The 22,920-nt window shown below is 40.4% G+C and overlaps 1 pseudogene; it reads left to right on the top strand.

The window, feature by feature from the left end:
* The first annotated feature begins 15,241 nt into the window (after positions 1-15,241).
* Positions 15,242-17,764, top strand: LOC103293387 (mitogen-activated protein kinase kinase kinase 7-like; annotated as a pseudogene).
* Positions 17,765-22,920: the final 5,156 nt, after the last annotated feature.

The following is a 22,920-nucleotide window of genomic DNA, read 5'->3' as shown; positions in this document are numbered from 1 at the left end:
CTCAATATTACTGGTATCTTTACAATGACAGGACATTAGGATACAGAGAGACAGCAGGAGTATGTGTGCATTGGGAAAAGACCATGTGAGGACACAGAGGAAATGTGGCCAACTGAAAGCCAGGGTGTGAGAAACCAGAGTGGTGAAACCTTGATCTTAGACCACTAGCCTCCAAAACTATGAGAACATTTTTGTTGTTTAAGCTACCTTGCCTGTGGTACTTGGTTTATTGGGGTAGCCCAGAAAACTAATACTGTTTATAAAAGCATTTTGCCTATAAATAACATGAACTAAAAACATGCTTCCTACAAAATGATATTTTTCACTAAATGATCTACACTAATAAAAGAGAAATATGCAAATTGACCATCACTTCACGACGTCCACCAGCCAGTCAGGAGTGAGTATAGAAATTAACCTCATCACCTCTCTGGAGACTGACAGCAGGGAGGAGGCAGGTCCCAGCATGGCCTGCTTGGCCGTTGCAGCGGCGACCCGGGAGCAGTGAAGCGCAGCCCACAGGCAGCACCCAGCACAGCCTGCTTGGCAGTCGCCACGGTGTGAGCAGGCAGGCCCCGCAGAGAGCAGAGAACCACGGGGAGCGGGTCTAAGCCGTCAGTAAGACATCCCCTGAGGGCTCCTGGATTGGAGGTCAGGCTGAGGGACACCCCCACATGCACGAATTTCGTACACCAGCCTCTAGTTAAAAATAATTTTGATATGCTATATGCAGTTGTTAGAATGTTATGTTTTAGCTTATTTCTGGAACAGTAGCTCCTCTATCAGTTAAATACTTAAAGAAGTTATCTTCAAAATGATTTCAAGCAAAATAACATTAAAGTACAAATATAAAATAAAATGAATGGAAGGAAGATAACTATTCTATAAGTCAATAAACTTTATGAACAAAAAAAATCATTTCATTCAGAATTTCACATTTATGCAAATTGACCTCTATTTGCATATTTCATTATATAATTAATATGTTGTTATTGCATCCTTGTAAATTCTTTATAAGGTTGACATTTTCAAACAAGCAGCTATGAGCAAAATCAATTATTTTCTCATTATTTTAATTCTTACTTAGAAACAAAGAGGTAAACAAGTTGACCTTTATGCTTTAAATAAATTATTTGACTATCTCTGTCAATTCCACCTTCCACTAATATCATTTACATGTTTTTTTTTTCAAATTCTAGTATGCAACCTATTGCCTCATTTAGGCAAAAGCTAAAACCTATCCCACAACAATTATAATGTAACATTTTCTGAGCCTGCCTAAGTGCCAGGCAATGTGCTATAAGCTTCAATATTTTAATTCATTTCATCTTTGCAATAATCCTAGGAGATGTGCACTGTTATTAACATCCCCCAATTAAAGAGTGTTTTAAGAAAGGAGGGCCAGCAGCTCTCTCCCCTGCCGAGCAGTATTCAAACCCAAACAATCTAATCCAGGTTCACAGCTCCCAACCACTCCAAAGCACCAGGCCCATCTTGACTTGAGTGTGGAATTCAGTGTGTTATGGACTGAACTGGATTCCCCTAAAATTCATACATTGAAACCCTATCCTCTGATGTAACTATATTTGGAGATAGGGCCTTTAGGGAGCTCATGAAGGTTAAACAAGGTCATAAAGGTGAGGCCTGACACAACTAAACTGGTGTCCTTATAAAAAGAGGAAGAGACACCAGCACTCTCATTTCCATGTGCAGAGAGAGAAGAGGCCATCTGAGGACACAATGAAAAGGCAGCTGTCTTCAAGCCAAGAAGAGAGGTCTCACCAGGAACCAATCCTGATGGCACCTTGACCTTAGACCTCTAGCCTCCACCCTGTGAGAAAATAAATGTGTTGTTTAAGCTATTCTGTTATGGAAGCCCAAGCAGAATAATACACAGTGTTCCCGCTCTCACTGTACCCTTCAGACACTACTAGATAAACCTGAACAGTACGCCATCCTCCATTAATGCAGCTACATCGCTATAGAAAATTGATTATCATTAATGGCCTATGTAACGTTCTTTCAGACTTTCTTATTTTCCAATGAATTAAAATTCACTACTCTCTTACACCAATATTAGTCTTAATGCTGTAATTACCTACCACATAATAGTGCTATTAATCATGTCGTCTAGATAATTAAAATTAAAATGTTGTCAAACACAGCCTTCCTTTTTGCTATAGAAAATGAACAGTTAAATATGATATCAGGCTTTACAGCATTGGAATGTTAATGTCCTTAATGTTTACGTAATTTTGGAAATGGTTGGTATTGCCATCTAAATATCAAGTTCTCTGTTTTCTAGGATGCTGATTATTCATATGACTTAGGTTTGCTCCTGCTGAATCCTGGCTTCACAGATCCATCTTCACTCTCTTCCTCACATCTTGGCCAGCATCCTATACTAAATTAAGTATTCTATATCCTTCTGGTCTGGAAATACCTATATGCCCTGCCTTGCCTTCTGTCCAGGTTTTTCTCTTTGCATGGGTCATATGGCAAATGGTTATAAGGGTATGGGTTTCAGAATCTGATGACCTGAATTTTAATGATTTCCCCACCATTTAGGACAGCCAGCAGAGGTTGATCAGGTTGCTTAAATTCGTGTGCCTCAGCTTCCTCATTTGTTTAATATGGTAATAACTTCTCAGTTATCCTCTCTAATAAAAGAGTAATATGCAAATTAACCATCACTCTGCTACATAAGCCACACCCACTAGCCAAGCCATGCCCACCAGCCAATCAGGGCGAGTATGCAAATTAACCCCAACCAAGATGGCTACCAGAAGGGAGGCTTAGGTTTCCCTGGCAACAGAGGAAGCCAAGCTTTCTACACACTCTGGCGGGCCCAGGCCTCCACTCAAGGATACAAAGTTTCAATTACAGAAGGTAAACAAATCCAAACAGAAATGGCAGCAGCCACGGATGGAGCAGGAAGCTTGTCTCTGCTCCAGGCTACAAAGTTTCAATTGTAGAAGGTAAATAAATTCCAGATACCAGGGCCTCTGCTTGGGTCGCTAGGGGCGTGGCCAGCCTGCAAACCACCACAGGCCCCTCGCCCAGGCCTCTCCATGCCCCAAGGGAACCCCACCCTGATCCAGGACACCCTTTAGGGCAAACCAGCTGGTCCCCACCCGTGCACCAGGCCTCTATCCTATCTAATAAAAGAGTAATATGCAGATTGACCATCACTCCAACACACAAGATCAAGATAGCTGCCCCTATGTCGTCAAAGATCCTGCCCCCATGTGGACACAAGATGGCCACCACAAGATGACCAGCAGGGGAGGGCAGTTGGGAGGGACCAGGCCTGCAAGGGAGGGCAGTTGGAGATGATCAACCCTGCAAGAGAGGGCAGTTAGGGGTGACCAGGCTGGCAGAGGAGAGAAGTTGGGAGCAAACAGGCTGGCAGGGGAGCAGTTAGGCATCAATCAGGCTGGCATGGGAGTGGTTAGGGGGTGATCAGGCTGGCAGGCAGAAGCAGTTAGGGGCAATCAGGAAGGCAGGCAGGCGAGCAGTTGGGAGCCAGCAGTCCTGGATTGTCAGAGGGATGTCCGGTGGGATCGGGCCTAAACGGGCAGTCGGACATCCCTTGAGGGTCCCAGATTGGAGAGGGTGCAAGCTGGGCTGAGGAACACCGCCCCCCCCCCGTGCACGAATTTCATGCACCGGGCCTCTAGTTATAAGAATAAGTGACATGAAAAGCTAGCCAAGTGTAGGCAACACAGTAAATATTCAATAAGTCATAGCTACTATTAGTGTTGCTGATTAGTCCGACTTGTCTGTTTTATTGTTTGTAAATGGGTGCTGCTGGGTCTAATTTTATGACCATTGGTTAACATATTTTTAGAGAGAGTCTCTGGCTGAAATGATTGAAACTAAAGAAATGATCAAGGTCATGAATTTTAGGAATTGGATAAGCCTGAAAATAGGATAAATGTTTAGAAGCAAGCAGCCTCCCCCCACCTCACCGACCCCCACTAAACTACACTAGAAAACAAACATTTAGCTCACCTACACAGAACAGGAGACAAGTGACAAGTTCCATTTAATATGCTTTTTTCATTTCTGTGAGACTTCCAACTGGAAATACCTAATAGAAAACTTTTGCCCAGCTGGTGTGGCTCAGTGGTTGAGCATCGACCTATGAACTGGGAGTTTCATGGTTTGATTCCTGGTCAAGGCACATGCCTGGGTTGCAGGCTCGATCCCCAGTGAGGGTTGCAGGGGCCAATTGATTATTCTCTTTCATCATTGATGTTTCTGTCTCCCTCTCCCTTCCACTCAGCAATTTAAGTCTGAAGCCATCAGCATAGAGTGGGCCTAAGCTGTCAGTAGGACATCCTGTGAGGGCTCCCAGACTGTGAGGAGGGGCAGGCCAGGCTGAAGGACCCCCCTCCCCCGTGCACAAATTTTCATGTACCAGGCCCCTAGTATACATATAAAATACATGTACATGATGGGTTCCTTGATAAGCGTAAACATATCCCACCATCCTGATAGTTTCACAAGATGCCCAGGTGCTTCATATGCTTGTTAACGTTTGAAAATTGTTCTATGTGAAATTAAAGTTTCTGGGTTTTTTAAAGTCCTTCTTTCACCCAGTGCATGAGATGACCAAATGACAAATACACAAAAACTACAAACATGGATGTAACATAATAGAGAAGGAGCAACTTCTGAAGAGCCTGTATTGTTGGTTGTAGCCAATGAATGTTTCAAGTCGTTAGCCATGGCGGTTAGAGCAATATTCTTGTCAATATTTGGAAATTTTCCTTTAAAATTAACACAAGCAAGAAATTATTTCATATTTAATTTTAAGAAAGTTATTTGAGCCTCTTATGTCTCAGTGTTTTCTTTAACCACTGCCTCCAAAACATTTTAACTATGATAAAGCAAACTGCTAGGGTTACAGTGCTTAGTGAAATTCCCTCCAGCGGGAATTATCAATGAGCTTTGTAGCTTTGCAAGCTCCTTTAGTCAAAAACCCTTTATATCAAAGGAGTTTTACATTCTGGTTAATTGGCCACATGATATAACAAACCATGTTACTGTTGAATTTCCCATTTGTTCAAAAAGGAGAAAATATAAAAAATGTATGTGCTTCTGAGCTTTGAATCTAGAAAATTTAACATCTATTGACTCTTAATAAACAATTATGATTTTTTTATTGCAAAGGAAATACTTTATTCAGGATATTTAATATGGAATTATATTTTATAAAAAAACAAAAGCATGTATAGTTAAAGACACTTTGTATAGTTAAAGACACTTTGACCAGTGGATTTCAAACAACAGAATCATAAGTAACAATTGGTTCCCCCACTCCACACATATGGTATGTTTTAGGAATATAACTGTGGGGATTGAAGAAAGGAAAGAATAGCACCCCTGTGCTCTGGACTCTTCAAATAATATCTCAAGGTTTGTGCTCAAACTTGATATCGAATTTCAAGAATTGATTGGTCAATCTGATAACAACCAAAATGAAGAAGAATCTGGACATTATGTTACATGAGAAACTACTGCAGGAACTGGAGATGTTTGGCTCAAAAAAGACTATTGCCTTACCAGTTTGGCTCAGTTGATAGAGCGTCAGTGTGCAGACTGAAGGGTCCTGGGTTCAGTTCCAGTGAAGGGCACCTGTCCGGGTTGTGGGCTTGATCCCCAGGGTGGGGCATGCAGGAGGCAGCCAATCAATGATTCTCTCTCATCATTGATGTTTCTATCTCTATTCTTCTCTGAAATCAATAAAAATATTTTTAAAAGAAAAAGACTATATATTATTATAATCAAATCCTGAAATAGTTGAAGGTCTATTTTTTTGGAAAAATTGGAACAAATCTAATTCTTTTAAAAGCAAGGGAACAGAGTTAGAATCTGTGTAAAAATGACAGAAAAGCAGATTTAATTAAATACAAAAAGGATTTCAAAGGATAGAAAATTATGTAAACAAACTAGTTACAAAATAGAGAACATAAAGTAGATTATCGCAATCTTCCAGACTCCTGAGGAATAAAGCGAGCCCCTTGTGTGTAGAGGTAATACCAAAGATTTGCATGCCCTCTAAGAGATGCCACGGAGACTGCGTGGTGGGGAGAATTCTGTCCCTTTCAGCTCTGCCTCTCTAATTCCTAACCACACCTAGCTCCTAGAACACACCAGCAAAATGGAAGGGTGAGGTTACTGAGTCAAAATAAATACAGAAGGCATGATTGTTGCCCACAGAAACACAATATAGCCTGCACCAACAGATGAAAAAGAAAAAAAACAACAAAACATTTACAGCAAGTCTGAGAAACACTGAATCTAAAATACCACTTCTTAATGAAACTTTCCCCAAACCTTGATATCCCCATGCAAAAAAAAATGTCTAAGTAAAGTACAATTTTCCTTTAGAGAAAAAAAAGACGAAACGCTGTGCCGCTGACCTAAGCTTCTTCGGCTGAGCTTACAAGGCAGCCTCCTGGCTGCATCAGCTGCATGGAAACATCCGCACGACTTCGTTTTCACGGGTAGCTTGGCACCCCATGAGTAGCGCAAGTGAACTTGCAACTCCGGGGTCGGAGAAACTCATGGGAGCGAGAAATATCTCATTACTTTAATTCATTTAAAAGATGTAAAGTCTTCCCAGGGTTCCAACTCACTTGGGTAGAAGCACCCTCAACTTCAGTTTTTCAGGAAGCCTCCCCCAGCACCAACGTGATGCAAAGTTTGGAGAATTTCTCCAGAGAGTGAACTAGTCTGAGAGTATCTCCTACCTCCTTTCAATGGTAACACCAGATCACCCCAAGTGCACATATCCAAGCCCGTACTGTGTTTTGTGGTTTTTTTGTTGTTGTTGTTTTGTTGTTTTTTGTGTGTTTTTTTTTGTTTGTTTTGCCTTCTAATAGCTATTAGCTGTGTGTTTATTGCGCAAGCCCACACTACTTTTAAAAGAATGTAGAAATCATCCCCTCCCCTCCAAAAAAAAAAACACCACACACACACAAATTTTATACACGGGTTATTAAGAAACAAATTTTGAATAAATTAATGAATTGATCATTTGTTAAATTCATTGGGAACCAGGTTTGCTTAATCCCCAATTTGTATTTGTGAATACATAAGAATTTTTTTTAAATAAATTTTTTGTTGATTTCAGAGAGGAAGGGAGAAGGAGATAGAAACATCAGTGATGAGAGAGAATCATCAATTGGCTGCCCCTGCAACTCTCACTGGGGATCGAGCCTGCAACCCTGGCATGTGCCTTGACCAGAAATCGAACCATGAACTCCCAGTTCATAGGTTGATGCTCAACCACTGAGCCACACCGGCTGGGCAAAAAGTTTTTTATAAAGATTTTAGGCTGCAAAAGAATGACTTAGACATGAATTCTATCTTCAGAAACTTATAAATCAATTATTCTAACATGAAGGAAAAAGTTGCCATGAGAAAGTGCAGGGTAAAAATGAAGGATGTATTTGGAAAAGTGAGAATGTATACCCAATGGGAGAGAGGAAACCGATTGGAAAGGTTTTATCCTGGAAAATAGCAGTTGAGCCAAACTTTCAAAGATGGCTATGACTGGCTGATTTATTCTCATACTTATTACTTAACTTGATTTCCATAAAAACCTAGTGCACTGTGTGCAGCAAGAATTACTGCTATTACCACCATTATCATTACCACAGGTTTTCAAGTGAAAAAATTAAGACCTGAGGTGACTATACAAATTACCCAAGGTCACGGAGCTTATCAGTGATAGAACTTGAAATTCTATTTATTGATGCCTAAAGCTGAGTTCTTCCCACTCATCCAGGCAAGCTCTATTGATGGCTATTTACATGGTAATCATACTAAATCTTGTAAAAAGTATTTTTTATTATCACTAGAGCCTTCTTTTCCATTCTGATTAAAATGTTTGTCTTGAACAATTTACCTCAAACTTCTCTATGCACATAAGAAACAAAGATTCAAGAAAATTTAAAGAAACTCCTCATTAAAAGTTGGGACCAAGAAAATGAGGGCCAATTAGTAATCCAGAAGAAAACACCCTTTTGTAAGTTATTACTTTGACAAAGAACGTTTTAGTAAATGAGTTAATCGTTTACTCCATTCCACTTTTCCCAGAAAGAGGGTTTAGGATGACACACTGTTCACCAGGGCATCTGGATTAGTCAGGATTCGGCAGAGAAACAGACCTATAGGTCCGTGGTCAGCAAACTGAGGCTCGCGAGCCACATGCGGCTCTTTGGCCCCTTGAGTGTGGCTCTTCCACAAAATACCACGGCCTGGGCGAGTCTATTTTGAAGAAGTGGCGTTAGAAGAAGTTTAAGTTTGAAAAATTTGCCTCTCAAAAGAAATTTCAATCGTTGTACTGTTGATATATGGCTCTGTTGACTAATGAGTTTGCTGACCGCTGGGATAGGTGGTTGAGAGAGAAAGAGATTTATGACAAGGGATTGGCTCAAATGACTGTAGAACTGAGAAGTTTCACAAGGTGCAGCGGGCAAGCTCCTGGGAGACAGACCCAGGAGCACTGAGGGTTCAGATCCAGTGAGAGGCCAGGACCTGAGAAGCAGGACAGCAGGGTTGGTTTGCAAACTAACCCCGAAAAGAAGGAAGAAGAGAAGGAAAAATGAGACAAACCACTCCAGCTGGGTAGGAGGCAGGTTTAACAAGCAGGAACTTACCTTGCTTGTCTTGGATCCCTGCTGGACGGGTAGATCTCTGCACCCACTGGCCAGAATCTTACGTTTATAGAGAGGCCTTAACTGGGTTCAGTCACATGTTCAGTCTATTTGGTCTCAACAACACAGGATCCTCTCAAGGCTGCGTCCTTGAAAATGACTCCCACTGTGGGAACCGTGGGCACGATGTACATTCCAAGGACACAGCGTGAGTGAGGGCCTCCTATTGCCTGGGCTCAGCTCTGGGGTCAAATGGCAGCCATGTGCTCTGGACAACCTCCCGCAACAGGCAGATGGTGTATTTTCCAGTCTGAAAGCCAGCAGGCTCCCAACCCTTGCAGAGCTGATGTCTCCGTGTGTGTCCAAAGGCAGGCAAAGCTGATGCCCCAGCTCACGGCAGTCAGGCAAGAGGAGTTGCCCCTTACTCAGCCTTTTTGTTCAATTCGGGTTTCAACTAATTGAATAGATTGGATGAGGCTGATACATAGTAGGGTGGTGGGAGCCTGACATGTCACCAATGGAGTCATTAAATCAGGGGCCCCTAAATGGAGTCAGGAAGTAATTAGGAAAGTCACTTACCCACGGCTCACCCCCACTCGAGGTCTGGATTTTGTGCTTCCTATAAAGTCCATCGTGGAACTTGCACGCCTTGTTTCCATGCCCGAGGTTTACCTCTGAGATTGAGCATCCAGATTTAACCAATCATCCTTGAATTCGCCATCACACCGTGTTGCAGCCTGTGGTTTCTGCCTCTATAAGTTCCAGCTTTCTTTGTTCTCTTGGAGCACAATTTAGGTTGCCAGCTGAATCTGTGTTTCCCAGGCTGCAGCTTCTTTTGCTCAAATGCATGCTTTTTATTCTTTATTACAGTCTAAATTAATTTTGGTCAACAGGGGTCAATCTGCTTTATTTGAGCTACCCATTCAAATGCTAATCTCTTCCAGAAACACCCTGATACGTATACCCAGAGTATTTGACTAAATATTAACTAAATATTTGACACACAGAATTAACCAGCACGGGGACCCTTGGGCCCTGGTTATTTTATTTAAATACTTGATGTTTCTTGTTATATAGAATAAAGGACACATGCAAATGAGTAATGTTGTGGTTTGTTCATTTATATAGAATTTCTTTTCTCATTTTAACATTAACAGTGATGGGTGTTTCAAAGGTTACATTGGCAGTGACAATGGACACCAGTAGACTGGTGGGGGAGGTCACCGCTCCTTATTTGAATCCCACAGCTGCACCCCAGTGTGTCCTTGGATTTGGGCCATGTGTGGAGGCAATGCCCCGAGGAGGAGGTTCTCCAGGTTAAGCTCTGTCCACCAGCTCACCTTGCCATCTGCGTCAAAGAAATGCTGAGTGAAAGGTGAAGGGTATGCATTATGACAACAAAACTATTCCCATGTGTGCTCTTCCCAAGTTTAGTTTCTATGATGGGACCAATGTTCCTCCCAAAAAGGTGCATTCAGCTATGAAAACAACAACAAAGTGTAGTCACAGCCCCATGAACTCTACTGGTATTTTAGCTTCTCTGTACAATATCTAATTCACAGTAAATCTTCCATTTTTAAAATAATTCATGAAACTAAAATAAAAAGTGTGTGACAGAAATATTTAGAGATAAGCCAATAAAACATGTGTTTTTGTCAGCTTTTGTTTTCATTTATTATTGTCTTGTGTGGTACTGTCTCTTATTTAAAAAGTGAATATGACTTTCACTTCTTGCCAGGTGATGGGAAGAAAACAATTTACTTTTAATAAAGAAATGTGAATACTGTACCAAGGAGATGTCTGAAGATTTTAATAACCAAAATGACAAAAGACTGCCTAGGAAAATTCATTTAGCTTTTAGAAATAAACATCCTTGTACTTGATCTTGAGACTACAACAAATGCGCTTCTTCCTCCTAGTGGTGGGAGAGAGAAACTGCAAGTGCAAAATGAAAAGGATTTATAATGGCTCTTATTTTTCAGATACTGCGCTAACCTCTCTCTCTCTCTCTCTCTCTCTCTCTCTCTCTATCTCTCTCTCTCTCTCTCTCTCTTCTCCCTCCCTCTCTCCCTCTCTTTCTTGTAATCCTCACCTGAGGATGTGTTTTTTTTTAATTGACATTAGAGAGAGAAAGGGAGAGAGATAAAAACATCCATGAGTTGCCTCCCATAAGTGCTCCAAGTGTGGATCAAACCTGCAACCTGGGTATGTGCCCTGACCAGGAATCAAACCCACCACCTTTCAGTGTATGGGACAATACTCCAACCAACTGAGCCACACTGGACAGGGCCTGTGGTTGTCTCTTTAAATAGCCCTGCAATCTTTACCTTGCAATGCATGTATGTGTTATTATCCCTACATGAATAAAAGAAATTAAGAAACATCAAGAAGATTTTTAGTTCATAAAGCTAGTAAGAGGCAGAGCTAGGGTTGGCTCATTTGCTTTCAGACTCAGTGTTTATACTGCCCCATTATATGCATGTCCAAATTATTTACTTATCAAATCTTTGGGATTTGTGCTAAAATTGTATATAAAACCATAAAAATAAAATTACAAATTTATAGTAGAAATACCAGTGCAAAAGGAACTTTGCCTCAGCAAATATTTGAGGAGAATCTATTATAAGTAAGGATGTTTTCTCTAGAAACTGTATAAAATATAAAGAGTTATAATAACAAAATAGAATCAGAGAAATGGATATGTGAAACTGACTGATCATTGTCAAAGGGAAGTTGGGGGGTGACTGGATGAAAGAAGATGAAGAGATTAGCCAAAGAACATATATGCATTACCTATGGACACAGACCACAGAGTGGTGATGGGGCGGGGGTCTGTGGAGGTGAGCAAATGGGGATATCTATAATTGTATCAAAAATAAATTTTAAATAAATAAATAAATTCCAAAAAGAACAAAGAGTTATCATTGAGAGTCCCTGTTTTGAAGGAGAGAACCATAATAGGAAGACTCGGAGCTTATTTTGTTTAAATGTTTCACAATGTTCAGAGTTTAAATAGCAATAGCGAATGACATATGTGTTTATATTTCTACTAGCTACTTTTCATTTGGTCATTAAAATTAGTCTGTTTTTTAAATAGAAAAAAATATTCTGAATTTTTAGCTGGAGGAAGTAAAACAATATAATTTAAGGCAAAGTATTGTGTTCAAAACAGCCAAAGAGAAAAGCTTAGCATATAATAGCTGCAACTGAGTATAAGCTGTATTTGCAGTCAAATAATTTTTTAAGTGAGTCTGGATCATACATAAGTAAATGTTCTTTAGATAAATTACCTGGCTGGGTAGCTCAGTTGGTTAGAGCATACCAAGGTTTCAGGTTAGATCCCTGGTCAGGGCACATACAAGAATAAACCAATGAATGCACAAACTAGTGGAACAACAAATTGATGTTTCTCTCCTCCCCCCTTCATATATATATATAAATACATATATATATAAATAAATAAAAAAATTAGAAAATTGATATTAGTAAATAAGAACATAAAAGTCTCCCTCTGCATCTCACTAGCCTGTTCATTCACAGGAAAGCCAGGTTCAAGGGGAGGCGCGTTGGCATACTTGGGAGATGTATCTAAAGTGCACAGGGCTTTCCCCCTACATGCTGATTGAGTGCAAAATCACAAGCCCTGTGCACTTTAGATACATCTCCCAAGTATGCCAACGCGCCTCCCCTTGAACCTGGCTTCCCTGTGAACGAACAGGCTAGTGAGATGCAGAGTCTTGAACTCAGCCCGGACTGCTAGCTGAGACCTGCCTAAACTAATTTACAGTCACCACCCGACTCCATGCCTACACCTTTCAGCTAACAAGGGGCATTAGCTCACTGTACTTCGACGAGCTAAATTGCTTTCCTAACAGCAATTATAAAAGTGCTAATAAAAAGCTGAAGGTTTGGAGAATCGATATACTTCTTCTTTGAAATCGTATCAAATTTTTCTCATTAAATTTTAATGTGCCACAAATGAAAAAATTGCTTCCTTTCAGAGCAGTAAGATACATTTTTGCACATTCTATGCCTTCTTTAAGAAATAGCACTTTCATCTTTCTATTGAATGGACAAAAAGAAGAAAATCATATTATGAATAGTTAGAGGGAATACTTTGCTATAGGTGGCATTTATGATTAAAAAGACACAATTCACTATAATTATGTAAACATTGGAGGGGAAATCATCAATAAGGCCAATTTGCCTATAAACACACACACACATCATCCCCAATAATCCTGTACAATTAATAGAGCAAACTGTAGAATATGAGCATGAAGCCAGGAGTTTTCATTTCATTGTAACTGAAGTCCTTAGCTCTCCTGCCTCTGATTTTAGGATTTATTGTTCACATTACATGTGGAATGGATCCCTATTTAATATCTGTGAATATACCACATATTTTGTCAATTAGGGTTGTTCTTGTGCAATAAACATGACAAACTTAAGAAGCCCACTAGATATAGTATTTATCTGCAATTAATAATGTATACTGTAAATAATGGTTCTTCTTGGAAGCTGTTGCCAGATTAAGTGAATGGGCACTCTGTGAGGTGTTTAATAGACTTAGAAAAGAAATTGATTAATAGACAACTGAGCCGAATTGGCCGGGTGGCACAGTTGGTTGGAGTGTCATCCGCTGTGCCAAAAGATTATAGGTTTGATTCCTGGTCAGGGCACATACTCAGGTTGTGGATTTAATCCACAGTAGGGACAAGTATGGGAGGCGACCAATCGATGTTTCTCTCACACATCAATCTCTCTCTCTCTCTCTCTCTCTCTCTCTCTCTCTCTCTTCCCTTTGTTCTCTCTCTTACTCTCTCTCTCTATAAATTCAATAAAAAACATATCTTCAGGTGAGAATAAAAAAAAAAAAGGAAGTACTTCAGTCAGACTTCAGTAATTTAGTCCAAGAATGTAGATTTCTGATGATCTCATGTAATATTACATTTGAGCTCAAAGAATTTAAGGCCCGAGTTTCACTCCTTTGGGTACTCACTGAGCTATTTAGAATAACCCTGATAACAATAATCCAGTATTTACGGAGTCCTTACTATGTGACATGCCCTGTGTGAAGAGCTCATCATTTACACCTCACAACAACCTATGAAATATATGTTAATTTCATAACTGAGCTTAGCAAGGTTAAATAAGCCATCCAAAATGACATAACGAATTGGTAAATGGCAGAGCCTAGATTTGAAGGAACGTATGAGACTCACGAGCCTAAATAATTTACTGCTAAGCACTACTGCTTTTTTCTCCCAAATAAAAATCACAGCTGTACAAAACTTTGCTTACATATGCAGAAGCTTCACAGATTCTGATTTACTAACTTCTGCCATAGAAGAATGGTCAGTCTAACCCATCAGTTTCCATAAATAACAGCAGTACCACCAAGGTTTTGAATAGAGCCAAAGAGCAGATAGTATGAAACTGAGGGTTCTACTGTACTGGGGTCTATGGTAGGTAGTCTCTAAAAATAGCCACCATCAATTCCTTTCTTACTTGTAAATATGTGCTACTCTCAGGTTGAGAGGTAGAGTTGATTTCACCTCCCCTTTAAAGAGCCCTTCATTGTAATTGGGTACCAATGGGATGCAGTGGAAGTGACCTTCTCAGCCTTGGCCTTCAGAAGACGGGCACCTTCCATTTATATCACCTGGAATATAGTCATTATGTTATGACAAAGCCAGGTCCCCGAGAGAAGCCACAGGGGAAGAAGCAAGCACCAATGAGCAGTCAACAGCCAGCACCAATGAGCACTCGTGTGAGGGACCCACCGTGAGAGTCCATCCCCAGAGGGCCCTGAGAGGACTCCAGTGCCGATCAATGGCATGGGAAGAAAAAGAGAAACCCAGTGGAGCCCAGACAACATAGTCTTTTTTTTTTTTTTAATTTCTTTATTGATTAAGGATTCACATATTTGTCCTCGTCCCCCCATTACCATCCCACACCTCTCCCCACACATGCCCCCACCCCCCTGTTGTCCTTAACCACTGGTTAGGCTCGTATGCTTGCACACAAGTCCTTTGGTTGATCTCCCCCTTTACCCCCACCCTTCCCTACCCTCCCCCAGAGGCCCGACAGTCTGATCCATGCCTCCTTGTTTCTGGGTCTGTTCTTGTTCATCAGTCCACGTTGTTCATTATTTCCCCTAGATGAGTGAGATCATGTGCTATTAGAAATACACTTATAAGAACCGAAAATGAGACAAGCAATAATGGTTATGGTGACAGGCAAATGAATCAGTGTGTAGTGAGTTTCTTTCTGGGCCAACAGTTCTTTTGAGACCCAATTTCAATGTCCAACAGTTCCTTATGTGTACATGTCAGCACTGACATTTCAGTTCTGGATGGTGGACAAATGGTGGTAATGCAGGTCAGACTCTGTCTGGTTTGGTCCTGAGCCAGACAACATAGTCTTGAGAAATAATTAAATGGCTGTTGTTTTAAGCCACTGGATATGTTTATTTTGCATTAAAAGATAACTGAGAGCGGAGCTGGAGCGGGGACTCAGTTGTGACTGCTGCCCCTGTCCCCTCCACAGATCGCTGTGGCTCCAGGATGAAGGACCATCTGGAGGCAGGTTGGTGTGATAGCCACTGTGGCTTGGGTTCGGGACCTGGAGAAGGGCCATGCACAAATGAAGAAACTAAACAAGAAATATGAATTTGGGAAGAAACCGGTTTGGCTCAGTGGATAGAGCGTCAGCCTGCGGACTGAAAGGTCCCAGGTTCGATTCCGGTCAAGGGCATGTACCTTGGTTGCGGGCACATCCCCAGTAGGGGTTGTGCAAGAGGCAGCTGATCGATGTTCCTCTATCATCGATGTTTCTAACTCTCTATCCCTCTCTCTAACTCTCTGTAAAAAATCAATAAAAAAAAAAGAAATATGAATTTGGAAACAGGGGGCCAGGTGGAGAGCCCAACTCTAGTGGGAGGGCTTCACTGGTGCCCAGGCCCTGCCAGCTTTTTATTCAATTTTAGATACACATATTGCCCTTAGTCAGGCAGGCAATTCCGGTAGCAGACAGACTATCTTAAAGGTCAGTAAATATTAGTAAAGATTTACTTTGAGACTATTAGGTCAGGAAATTGCTTGAACCACCATTGTCTCAACTAAACAATCAGTGCATAGCTTTGGCCCTTGCCAAAGATCAAGGTCCATTAGCCTTCTGGGATCCTTATTTATACTTTCCTGATAGTGTAACCAATGGGTAGCTTCCAGCAGGTATGCTCGGGTCTTGCTCCTCCCTGCACCTCGTGCTCCTTGAGAGATCACATCTACAGTCTCCCCCACTTCCTCCTCCTTCTCCTCTTCGGCCAGTGACATGATCGGAAACCCCCTCCCAAGTCCTCAACTTTGAAGAAATTGACTATAAGGAGATCGAGGTGGAAGAGGTTGTTGCAAGAGGAGCCTTTGGAGTAGTTTGCAAAGCTAAGTGGAGAGCAAAAGATGTTGCTATTAAACAAATAGAAAGTGAGTTTGAGAGGAAAGCTTTTATTGTAGAGCTTCAGCAATTATCCCGTGTGAACCATCCAAATATTGTAAAGCTCTATGGAGCCTGTTTGAATCCAGTGTGTCTTATGCTGGAATATGCTGAAGGGGGCTCTTTATACAATGTGCTTCCTGGTGCTGAACCATTGCCATATTACACTGCTGCCCATGCCATGAGTTGGTGTTTACAGTGTTCCCAAGGAGTGGCTTATCTTCACAGCATGCAGCCCAAAGCTCTCATTCACAGGGACCTGAAACCACCAAACTTGCTGCTGGTCGCAGGGGGGACAGTTTTAAAAATCTGTGATTTTGGTACAGCCTGTGACATTCAGACACATGACCAATAATAAGGGGAGTGCTGCCTGGATGGTACCTGAAGTCTTTGAAGGTAGCAATTACAATAAAAAAGGGGACGTCTTCAGCGGGGCTATTATCCTTTGGGAAGTGATAATGCGTCGGAAACCCTTTGATGAGATTGATGGCCCAGCTTTCCGTTAGCATGTGGGCTATTCCCAACGGTACTCGACCACCACTGATCAAAAATTTACCTAAGCCTGTTAAGAGCCTGATGACTCGCTGTTGGTCTAAAGATCCTTCTCTATGCCCTTCAATGGAGGAGACGGTGAAAATACTGGCTCACTTGATGCGGTACTTTGCAGGAGCAGATGAGCCCCTGCGGTATCCCTGTCTGTACTCCGATGAGGGACAGAGTAACTCGGCCACCAGTACAGGCTCATTCACGGACATTGCTTCTACAAATACCAGTAATAAAAGTGACACTAATGTGGAGCAAGTTCCTTCCACAAATGATACTATTAAACGCTTAGAATCACAATTATTGAAAAATCAGGCAAAGCAACAGAGTGAATCTGGCCGTTTAGCTTCCCATGGGAACAGTGTAGAGAGCTTGCCCCCAACCTCTGAGGGCAAGAGGATGAGTGCTGACATGTCTGAAATAGAAGCCAGGATTGCTGCAACCGCAGCCTGTTCCAAGCCTAAACGGGGCCATCATAAAACTGCTTCATTTGGCAACATTCTGGATGTCCCTGAGATCGTCATATCAGGCAATGGACAGCCAAGATGTAGATCCATCCACGACTTGATTGTTACTGGAACAGAACCTCGTCAGGTGAGCAGTAGGTCATCCAGTCCTAGCATAGAATGATCACTACTACCTCAGGACCAACCACAGAAAAGTCAGGTCAAAGTCATCCATGGACTCCTGATGATTGCACAGATACCAATGGATCAGATAACTTCATCCGAATGGCTTATCTTACACTGGATCACTAGCCTCTAGCGCCATGCCCAAACTCCAAAGAATCTATGGCAGTGTTGGAACAGCATTGTAAAATGGCACAAGAATATATGAAAGTTCAAACAGAAATTGCATTGTTATTACAGAGAAAGCAAGAACTAGTTGCAGAACTGGACCAGGATGAAAAGGACCAGCAAAATGCATCTCGTCTGGTACAGGAACATAAAAAGCTTTTAGATGAAAACAAAAGCCTTTCTACGTACTCCAAGCAATGCCAAAAACAATGAGAGGTCACTAGAGGTCAGCAGCAAAAACAAAAAGGCACTTCATGATTCTCTAGGACCATTACATTTTAAAATATGCAAAGAAATTTTTTTTTTAAGAAAGAAAAACCTTTATAATGACAATCATGAGGGTTAGCTTTTTTGCATGTTCTGAATGCCAACTGCCTAGATTTGCTGCATTTGTTTCATCATTTATTTTCCTTTTCTCATGGTGGACATTCAATTCAACTGTCTCCTTGCGTAACATGGGGGCATCTGTGACTTGAATAAGCAGCAGTTCTCAATCAACTTCAAAACAGATGCGTGAGCTGTGGCTGTATATGCATGCTCTTTGTGTGAAGGCTAGCCTAACAAAACCAGGTGGCATCAAAACTAGCTGCTATGTACAAACACCTTTTTTTTCTTTTTTGAGGTGGAACCTCAAGAATGATGCTGTTCTTGTATCTCATCTCAAAAAAAAAAATGAATCAATTTTTCCCCCAAAAGATGGTATATATGAAATTAAAGACAGAATATGGTAAATCTAGAATAATTGGTGGTGCATTTTAGAAATGCAGTACCTTGAGGCAATAATTCAAAGTGAAAGCTTTGATGCCAGCAGCCTTGGATCAGTACTGAACTTAGTTTCATCCATAAAATATTTAAAGGTAAGTGGTGGCTGCTGTATTTAATAAAAGCATATTTCATTAGATGAAAATTTGACTAGGACACATTAAACGAAAGGGAACCCTTTATAAGGTATAATGATTTTTAATTCTGTGATGGCATGTATGTGTGTTGAAATTATAAATCTTTTATGACTAATATTAATATCTCTCCAATGAAATTAAAAGATAAATGACACTATCCAACTTAAATGATCATTCCTCCCTTCAATGATTATTGGATTGTTTTGCTATATATTTGAAAAACTGAAGAGAAAAAATAGAAAATGGAAATTGCTCCAGTGAAAAGGCTTGAACTTAGATAATTTTACAACACAATATGCATTAAAAAACTAGAAAATCAGGAAATATTAGTAAGGAAATTAAAGAAGTAATTATAAATTTATCAAGTATCTTATTTATTGATATTGGAATAATTGATTTTCCTTATAAGCCTATCCTAAAATGTCTATTGCCTTTCAACACTTTTAAGGAAATTTCAACACTTATAATAAGAGAAAAATTTGTACCAATTTTGAAAATGAAAGTAATAATAAAACTTCATTGAAATAATAGGCTATATAAGATCTATTTTTTTCAGTTGGTATTAAAGTAAATCATAATTTAATACAGTACAAGGTGTCTTTTATTTTATTTTTTTTGAAGAACTGAATAAGCATTTTATTATTTATTTTTTAATTTAATAAATCTTTATTGTTCAGATTATTACAATTGTTCCTCTTTTTTCCCCCCATAGCTCCCCTCCACCCGGTTCCCACCCCACCCTCTGCCCTTACCCCACCCCCCCCACTGTCCTCATCCATAGGTGTACGATTTTTGTCCAGTCTCTTCCTGCACCCCCCACACCCTTTTCCCCCTGAGAATTGTCAGTCCACTCCCTTTCTATGCCCCTGATTCTATTATATTCACCAGTTTATTCTGTTCATCAGATTTTTTATTCACTTGATTTTTAGATTCACTTGTTGATAGATATGTATTTGTTGTTCATAATTTTTATCTTTACTTTTTTCTTCTTCTTCCTCTTCTTAAAGAATACCTTTCAGCATTTCATATAATACTGGTTTCATATAATATTGGTGGTGATGAACTCCTTTAGCTTTTTCTTATCTGTGAAGCTCTTTATCTGACCTTCAATTCTGAATGATAGCTTTGCTGGGTAGAGTAATCTTGGTTGTAGGTTCTTGCTATTCCTCACTATGAATATTTCTTGCCACTCTCTTCCGGCCTGCAAAATTTCTGTTGAGAAATCAGCTGACAATCGTATGGGTGCTCCCTTGTAGGTAACTGTTTTTCTCTTGCTGCTTTTAATATTCTCTCTTTGTCTTTTGCTCTTGGCATTTTAATTATGATGTGTCTTGGTGTGGTCCTCTTTGGATTCCTTTTGTTTGGGGTTCTCTGCACTTCCTGGGCTTGTAAGTCTATTTCTTTCACCAGGTGGGGGAAGTTTTCGGTCATTATTTCTTCAAATAGGTTTTCAGCATCTTGGTCTCTCTCTTCTTCTGGCACCCCCATAATTTGGATGTTGGTATGGTTGAAGTTGTCCCAGAGGCTCCTTACACTATCTTCATATTTTTGGATTCTTTTTTCTTTTTGCTTTTCCAGTTGGGTGTCTTTGCTTCTTTGTATATCAAATCTTTGACTTGATTCTTGCGATCCTCTAGTCTGCTGTTGGATTTCTGTATATTATTTTTTATTGCAGTCAGTGTATGCTTAATTTCTAGTTAGTCCTTTTTCATATCCTCAAGGGTATCACTAAATTTATCGGCCTTTTTTAGAAAATTCTTGAAAAACCTTATAACCATGGTTTTGAACTCTATATCCAGTCGTTGGCTTTCCTCTATTTCTTTCATTTGTGACCTGTTTCTTTATCTCCACATTTTGGCTGTTTCCCTGAGTTGATAGAGTGGTTTTGTGTGCTAGGTGTCCTATAGGGCCCAGTGGCTCAGCCTTCCCAATTACCTGAGGTGGACACTCTTAGTGCACCTCTTTGTGGGCTGTGTGCACAGTCTTGTTGTAGTTAAGCCTTGATTGTTGTTGGTATCACTGGGAGGAATTGACCTCCAGGCCAATTGGCTGTGAGGATCAGCTGTGTCTACGATGGGAGAACTTCTGTGCTGGAGACACCCTCATGAGGCAAGACTTGCTTCAGTGGGGCTTTGGTGCTCACTGAGTCTGCCCCGTGAGTGTGTCCCTTATGGATCTGAGGAGTTGTAATCTGGATGGTCCTACTCTGACCCCTGGGTACACTGGCTCTTGGATCTCCAAGGAGGTGCTAATTTAGCCTCTGCCTGAGGCCACCCAGCAGAAGCTACAGAGAGATCTGCAGATTCCTCTTCTTTGTTTGGGTTTTGGAGGTGCTCAGATGAGGCCCAGATGTGAAGCAATGAAAGCTGCTGTGGAGCCTTGGCCCTTCTTTTGGATGTTCTGGGTCTCACTGACTCAGCTGCAGTTTGTTAGGTAAGTTTAAAATTCAAAGGACCAGGCCATTCATATGTAAAAGCCTCTGCGCTCAGCTTGGATGGGCCTGAGTCTCAGGGCGGAGCAATCAGCAATGGCTTCGTGGGGCGGGATCTCAGGGCAGAACAAACAGCAATGGCTTCCCGTCAGCCCTGCCCTAAGAAGCCCCTGGTTCTCAGTGTCCCACGGTAATCGCTGCAAGCACCTCTGAGAGAAAGCTGCCCTCGAGTTTCGCCCGCTGCCAAACAGTCCAGTTCTCCCCGTATGAGTCTGGGTCCCAAGAGTCTCACCCGGATCTGGAGTTCAGAGCAGTCGGGAGCTTGTGTCTCCCTCCCGATTGAGAAAGCCAGCCGCGTACTCAGTTGCCAGCCCTCTCCACGCGTGTACCTCCATACCTTTGCCTTCTGCAGTTCCTGTAAGTCTCAGTGTACTTTTCTCTTTCCTTCTAGTTGTAGAATTTCCACTCAGCCAGCCTTCCTATGGTTCTGGATGATGTCCATTTTGTCTTTTAGTTGTAGTTTTGAAATTGATGTGCGAGGCAGCAGTTTAGGTGTTTACCTATGCTGCCATCTTGGTTTCTCCTACAAGGTGTCTTTTAAATAAGGATGTCATCAACCTCGTTTTTATAGCATTAATGTTTTTTAAGAAAAAATTTAAAATGAAAATATAATTGATGTGATTATTAGAACTATATCATGATTATATTATAGTTTTGCTCTATTTCAGATTAGCAGGTTGATCTAAGTTATCAAAACTATTCTTAAAAGTGCTAAAGCAGGTAACTTTTTCTTTCATTATTTTTTTCTCCTCCCACTGAGTTTTATAATGTAATCTTTGTGTATACAAGCAATAAAGGCAAAGGACAGTTTGGTTTTTTTTTTTTTAAAAAAAAAGATAACTGAAAAGGGGTTTAAAAGTTGGCATTTATCTTTCAGTGCTACTGATTACAAAGAAATCCCTATACATTAGCTTAACTACCAGATATCTAAGTTCAAAGTTCAAATGTAGCTATAGAACCAAATAATTTTATTTGCTGTCTTATGTAAATGAAAAGCCATTCATCTGTGAATTAAGATGAACTGCTGGAAAACATGTAAATTAGTCCTAAACATGCTGCTTGCATCCTTTCCAACACTCAAAATGCATACTTTCTAGAAATAAATATTTGCTGTAACATGGCAAAAGGACACACATTTAGTTCTTCTAAAAACCGCCCACGTTATGAAAACAAACTTTAAAAATAAGGTGATCTAAGACATAACCTTGTTTATAACACTTAGTTCTATAATTTTATCTTCAAGGTCTTGTTCCTGTTTACTCTGGTTGTCATGGGAGTATTGAAATGAAAGCTTCTTTGGAGCAAAGACATCCCAGAATACAAATCAGGGTCATCAAGACTGGCACATAGAAGGGTTTTATCCAAGCAATTAAAGAGCAATATACCCTAAATAATTAAAGATAACTTCTAAATTTATTTCAATCACAAATGTCTAAGGAATCAACAATAAATTCTAAAAATAATCTTAAACTTGACTATCCCCAATTAAGTGAAACAAAGCAAGTAAAAACTTTAATAGCTAAATATCAGCACCCCAAATCAGCTTGTTCCTCATCTAGGGTATTAGATTGAGTACCATACCTGCTGCTTATTGAAGATAAAGCCAGACTGCAGATGGGAGAGGAGGTGCAGAAGATCGACGGGTCTATAATTTAGGAGAACATCATTTTCTTTCTTTTAATTTTACCTTTAATATGCTTCTGCTAACGCATATTAAATTTCCATATTCAAAATGACTCCGCATGCCATGACAACACAGAAGTCGATATCCAAAATCAAGTTAAATGATGGAGAAAAGCAGTCTTGGAAATCAACATTTGCCATAGTTACTTACAAAACTCAAGTTTGGATACTCAATCATTAATGCAATTTATTCACTAATTACTCATTTATTTAACCATCATATAGTGAGCCACAATACAAAGTGAGATTTCAGAAATGAATGAGACAGATTCTCTGACTGAAGCAGATCTTAATACAGTGTGACGACATCTTTATAAAATGATACTCTCCAAATGTGGCCA

This window comes from Eptesicus fuscus, chromosome 12, assembly GCF_027574615.1.
Source record: "Eptesicus fuscus isolate TK198812 chromosome 12, DD_ASM_mEF_20220401, whole genome shotgun sequence".
NCBI lineage: Eukaryota > Metazoa > Chordata > Mammalia > Chiroptera > Vespertilionidae > Eptesicus > Eptesicus fuscus.
This window is presented reverse-complemented; position numbering and strand designations above follow the sequence as displayed.